Source organism: Pyxicephalus adspersus, chromosome 4 (assembly GCF_032062135.1).
Source record: "Pyxicephalus adspersus chromosome 4, UCB_Pads_2.0, whole genome shotgun sequence".
NCBI lineage: Eukaryota > Metazoa > Chordata > Amphibia > Anura > Pyxicephalidae > Pyxicephalus > Pyxicephalus adspersus.
In genome coordinates, this window is record NC_092861.1 from 4,361,889 (window position 1) to 4,368,245 (window position 6,357).

Here is a 6,357-nt window from a genome sequence, read left to right on the forward strand (position 1 = left end):
AAATTAAATGTATATGAACTCTTCTTCAGACAGTCTGTGAAGCGTTAACCCAATCAAAAAAAAAAAATTGTCCCCGAGTAACATTACTGCCCAGGGTGGTATATACCTTGGTGTAAAAGGAAACAAAAACCAATGCAATATCTCTAGGGGATTTATATATACCATCATTGGAGTCCTTGATAGCTGTAACCCGTGGTGGCATCTGAAATCACTTTGCTTGATTGGTCAGTAGTCTACCAGACTTGCTTCCATATCAGAAAAACTGTAAAGAACTATATGACTTGATCATGGTATCATACTGGCCAATCTAGAAATCACAAGATCTCGTAGCTTGTTGCCAGAGTTCTTTATCAGATGGAGGAAGTAATGCCTTGATATGCCTGTCAAGCCCATGAACATGCTTCCTTGTATTTACTAAGAGTTTTTTTTTCTTCGAAGTAACATAGGCCATATTTCCGCAGAGTACTGCTTTCGTGATATCCCAAATTAATTCCAGGTTGGACTTGTGTATTGCATTATGAAATTCATAGTCCTGTCACCTCCGTAGAAGATAATGTTGAAAGATTTCATCCTTAGCTAGGAATGATGGAAATCTCCACACAAAGTCTGACTTATGAAAAAAAAACACCCAATAAAGAAATGGTGACTGGACATTGTTGAGTGAACTGGAGATACATGTGTGTAATCTAGGTCTAGCAGGTGAAAATGTCTCCAAGAATCTATTAATGCCACTGCTGAAATGAATGAATTGAAGGCTTTATCATTACTAGTTGTAGTTCCGTGTGTGGAGGGTGGTGGAATTCTGTCTTCGTTAGTAATAAACACTGCATTGAAGTCCCCCCTTACTATTAGAGAAGTACATGGTATAACCTGCATAGTGGTCAGTAAATTATTGTAAAAGGTAGCACTATCTGAATTGGGTCCACAGACCACCAATAATGTGAGAGTATTAGCAGGAAACTGAATAGTGATCAATGCCCATCTTCCGTTATGTAATTTTTTACCTAACGTACTGTAATTTTTTGTGGACCAGAATGAGAACTCCAGCACGGCGCCGCACAGGACTTCTCCAACCCAGCTTTTGCACATTAAAAGATAGGGAGGCAGTTAGGTGAATTTCCTGCAATATGGCTATATGGGTTTGTAAATAATTGAGATGGCGCAGGATCTTGGTATGTTTGTTGGGTGACCTGAGGCCCTTAACATTCCAAGTGGTGCTATTAAGTTAAAGAGGCAGATATGTAAAGGAGTACTATACCAAAAAGTTTTGAACATATCCAGGAAAGCACATAGCTGTCCCAGCCAGGCAGCCATGTGTAATCCTTTTTCATTACATCTTGTGAGAATCAGGAGAAAATGGCAATATGCCAAAATTAGTGGAGGAGCATCTAATAAAAAAACAAAAAAAAAACAGGCATATAAGCCCAAAAAACTGTAACTGAAAAAACCTTGGAAGCGTGGAAAGCCTTGATAAATTAGCAGTGTTGTGCCTGGGCGATCTTTTACCAATAGAGTGGGACGGTGTAGGTGCGTGCAGTGATTTAACAAAGTCAGCAGCCTCCAATGGATCTCTAAAAATTTGTGCTTTGTTCCCTATAAGATCTTCAAATCCGCCGGGTACATCTGAGGGAATTGAAAACCTCTCTATGAGCTGCTTGCATATGGGTGAAAAAGCCAATTTAGTAGTCTCAGTAGAATAGTCGGAGAAAAGTAGTACTCTGGCATCCTCCATAGAAAAGTGATCATGTTCCCGGTATGCTTTTAGTATAAGCATCTTATCAGTTAAATTATGGTATTGTACAATGATGGGGCAAGGAAGCTGTTAGTTGTGCTGAATAGGACCCAATCTGTGAGTCCTCCCTATCTTCATGGATACGTGAAGCCCAAGGGTCTTGGGAGAGTAGTGGAGCACAGCTTTTCTATATCAGCTGCCTCATACGTTTCTGGAATACCAATAATTTTTAAATGATTGCGGCGGGCTCTATTTTCCGTATTTGTGATCTTCTCTTGTAATTGCTGGTGCTGACTTGCTGGGGCTGCGTATGGGTACTTAAAAGATCATCTTCTAAGTCACTAATACACTGCTGCATAATATGCATATCTTCTCCATGCTTGTTAACCACTTCAGCAATTGGTTGTAATTCCTGCTGCAGGGCTTATTTAATATCTTATACTATGCTAGGCTTACGATGTTGTGAAACCTCAGCATCCAGCTGCTTATAATCAATTTCCAGGCATGGGTGAGTTTTATGCTCAGTCCTACCTAGACCGAGCCTGAGCTGGCTTCCTCCCCGACTGCTTCTACGCCGAGTTGCCTGGGAACCAGACACAAATCGATCCATCCGCCTTCCGCTATCTTCTTTTCACAAAATACAGAACAGTGAGGACGCTGGGTAAAGTTAACAAGGCACAAAAGGGTGCCGCTACAATGGGCGCCAGAACCAAAAGTCCTTGTACTAACATTTTACTCACACTGGATTCATACACATAGCAACAAAACTTTGACACTGTAGGGTGATTAACTATCTTCTTTCTGATAGAATATATGTACAGTATAAAGAAACCACTTCTGTTATCTTCTCCACTCGCAGAATCTCTGTGCCTTGTAAAGGTTTAAAGTCCGGTCTTAATAATGTGATAATAAGGCTAACCAGTCAAATGATTGAGGGGTGGAAGATATCCAGCCTAGCTATGAGGAAATAAGATATACATTCACTCCATACACGTTGGGTGGACCATACTGTGTTATAATAATGATTATGTCATGAAAAAACAAGCTTGTTAAGTTTTTAAATATGCAAAATACACACAGGATATTTTATCTTTTGAACTGCTAATCCATTTTTATGAAATACAAAATTCATTCAAAATAATATAGTTCAGAATCTAGACTTTGGAAATAAAACCTCTGCAAGTTTGTATCTTTCTGCTGTCTGTGTATGGTTGGTAGCCAGTATTAGAAATGTAGCAAAAAGCTTTAAAAACCTCCCGAAATTCTGCGTATTTAAAAAAAAAAAAAAAAAAAAAGGTATTGCAAAGATTTTATGTTTTACTGAGAGCTAAATGTTTTTAGTAGAAAAAAGGAAAGGGGGTATTTTATTTAAAAGAAACATTTGTGCCTTTGAGCCCATGACCTCCTATTATGGGTTCTGTATATTCTGTCTAGATATTAGTGCTTGCTTGTTATGTTACGCTTTTATGTGATTTTCAAAGACTTTAAAAAACACCTAATAAATTTCAGATTTTTAAATTTTTTTTATTTTGACACTAGAGCAACGTTTATTTAAATTAAAAGTGTTTTTCAGATTTATGTGTGACTAAGTGTATCTAGTAAAGAGTCTGATTCATGAAGCCAAATCAGAAGCTCGCTCGCACGCACGTAAAGACGGTCCGGAATCGAAACCTATTTATCAACCAAATTTCAGCCGTCGACAATATCCTGGCGTATTCTCCTGCAATATATCAACTGAAATAATTACGCACTTCGAAGAGCGCATCTCGTACAGCTCGACACTGGTAAGCTTGGATTAAAAGTGAATTTTTCCCTAAAAAAGTTATTCTTTCTGTGGTGTTCAAATGATTCAAACATAGAAAGGTCTTCATTTCAATGGAAGTATTTCTATATTTTCTATACTGTGAATAGGACCATGAAGATAAACTAGGAGATAGTTTGTTAGGTCTAACTCCAAAAAGTATCATTAAGAGTTTATCACTAGCTTCAGGTCTATGAGGCTTTTAACACAAGCCCAAGGTTAAATGTCACTTAGCCAAGTTTTTCCCTTGTGAAAAGCCACAACCTTCATTGACACCAAAGTGCATCACTTTAGTTCCATTGCCAGAAACAGCTTGGCCTCAGGAATCAGCTTTCTTGTTTTGCTCGGTGTAAACAGCAAAACAGTCATAACTTCATGACTGTGCAATTTAAGAACTAGCTGCTTATGGTACTATTACATTTGCTCAGTACTTACCTCTAACTTTTTTGTCTCCTTTCACCTAAACAGCAAGTTCCAGCTCAATGGAGGCAGCCAGCGCTGAGGAGATCCCATGCCTATTTTAAATATTTAACTCAATATCCAGGCAGACATTCCCAAAGGAAGGCAGCCCAATAATCATCTTCAAATTAAATGCAAAAAAACAAAATTACAGAGAGATAGATAGAAAGTTCTTCATTAGCTTTTTGAAGGCTGAAAACACACACAAACCAAATTACCTCCTCCATTAGCATAAATGTCTGCAACTTGTCACAGCCATTGCCAAGTCGGTGAGATATCTTTTTTTCCATCCGGCTGGTGTGCATGCCTTTGTAGCATTCAATAAGTGGCATACCAGGAATTGTTTGTATCGTTTCTGGGTAAAATTTGTTACATATAGACTACATTCTTCCAAAAAGTGGTTAGTACTGGGCATTCCCAGAAAATGTGGAGCAGTGTGCCTGGTGCAGCATAGTACCTCCAACAGGTTGGGTCTGCCTCAGGGAAGATCTCTGCCAGCTTTGTCGGTGTCCTGTACCATCATGGTAACATTTTATAGTTGGTTTCCTGGTATTTGTTGCTGCTTTATATCTAAAGTGTAACATTGGGTCCTGTTGTGAGACAGTAAATGTGATGCCTAGGTCTCTTTTTAAACCACAATTTATCCACAAAATGTGATATATTACCTGATGGTGTTCCTAGAAGGGTTTGGTATGTGTAAGATAATGTTCCTCCAAGTGGACCTGTAGTCTTGCATATAACTTCAACAGGTAGTAAAGGTCTGCTAAATTGTATCGGGTGTGGTAATGATCAGAGTAAATATGTGAGTTGCATGTTGCCACAAACACCCAGTGGGGGAAGTCCCTTAGTTGTCTGCAAAGTTTGGACAAGGTATCCAGTTTCATTAAACTATGAAATGATGTGCCCTAGAAATACTGGATACGCAATTCGAGTAAGGAAATTCGGATACTTGATATTCGGGGATAGAGGGGATGGGTATATCATTCTGGATTGGAAAAAGGGGATCTGTGTCTCCTTCAGTGCCACCCACCTTTCAATCCCCAGCTGCCAGCACCAGGATCCCCTCTGGTGGTAGAATACGATGTAGCAGGTCACATGGCCTCATTCATCACATAAAAGGAAATCAAGGGCAACAGGAAGTTCCTTTGGCTGTGCTTTCAGGTTCCCGATTGTTGATTCTCCTGCTCCGATTCCTTGTTTACCGACCTCGGCTTGACCTTGACTTCTGATTGCTGCCTGCCCTGACCTCTGGCTTGCCTGACTACTCTCTGCTGCTCGCATGGGTATCACATACTGTTTCTGTCTGTCAGCATTCACCTGCCTCAGCGTGCACAGGGGCCGCAACCTGTCAGTTGGCCGCAGCACAACATCCTCAATCTAGAGGCTCTGGTGGAGACCGGGCAGCTGTTTAGATTCTGCACCTTTTGCACATCTGTGCCAACTAAGCTGGTGACAGAGGGTCTACCGTCTTGCCCCGCAGTTTGTTCAGGCCATGAACCCTACCGCCAATCAGCTTCCTTATTCCATGCAAGCTTCATAAAGCTCTGTATAGCACCTCTATACCTCGGGTAAATGAGTGTAAAAGAATATGAGCAATATTGTTGGATACCTTGGGATATCAAGTTAAGGAATATAAATTTACTGTCGTTGTGGCAAATGTGAGTTATTCATATCTGAATTCATTATTTGATTGGCTGCATGTCTTACAATCTGCACAGTATCAGTGTTAAGGGTTAGTCCTGTTTTTTTGTGGTACCAATATTGCTCAACACATTTTGTTCTATTTAAATTATTCTGAAGTTGTGCAGCTATTGTTTTCTTTTGGAATATGTATGGTCATGACATTTAGGATTATAAATATTTCCAGTCCTATGGCAATTCATATTACATGTTACAGTATACGTATACATGTCATGCTTTATATTGTTCAAAAAAATACTTTTCTATAATTAAAATAAAAAAGATATATTAAAAATATTTTATTCATGCACGCCTGCATGAAATAGGATACTTTAAAGTAATACAATGAAAAGGATGTAGTTGTTAACAGAAGACATTGGGGTAAATCTACTAGGCATAGTGAATATGGCAACAGTACACAAAAATGCCCAATCATGAGCAAGGAAATGTAAAAAACATTATTTTTGCTTCCGCATGATAGGATGGCTGTGGTCAGCAAACTTTCATCCCATTTATTAAGCAAAGTGAACACTCTTAACCTCCGATACTGCTTCATATTTGATGATTAAAAGAAAACTTTTTACATGGTCTGCTAATTGTGTAAATTCTCCAGTTGAGGAAGAAAAAAATATATATATTTTATATATATATACAGATGTATATATATATTTTGTATATATATACA

The 6,357-nt window shown here is 38.8% G+C and overlaps 2 protein-coding genes across 2 annotated transcripts in view; one reads left to right on the top strand and one right to left on the bottom strand.

Annotated features, from left to right (window-relative positions):
- LOC140327980 (uncharacterized) overlaps positions 1–6,357 on the top strand; it is a 648,380-nt gene that overhangs the window by 592,942 nt on the left and 49,081 nt on the right. The window lies entirely within an intron of this gene.
- The window catches only part of LOC140328568 (uncharacterized), a 63,901-nt gene that overhangs the window by 44,555 nt on the left and 12,989 nt on the right, over positions 1–6,357 (bottom strand). The gene's annotated exons all lie outside the window — the stretch shown is intronic.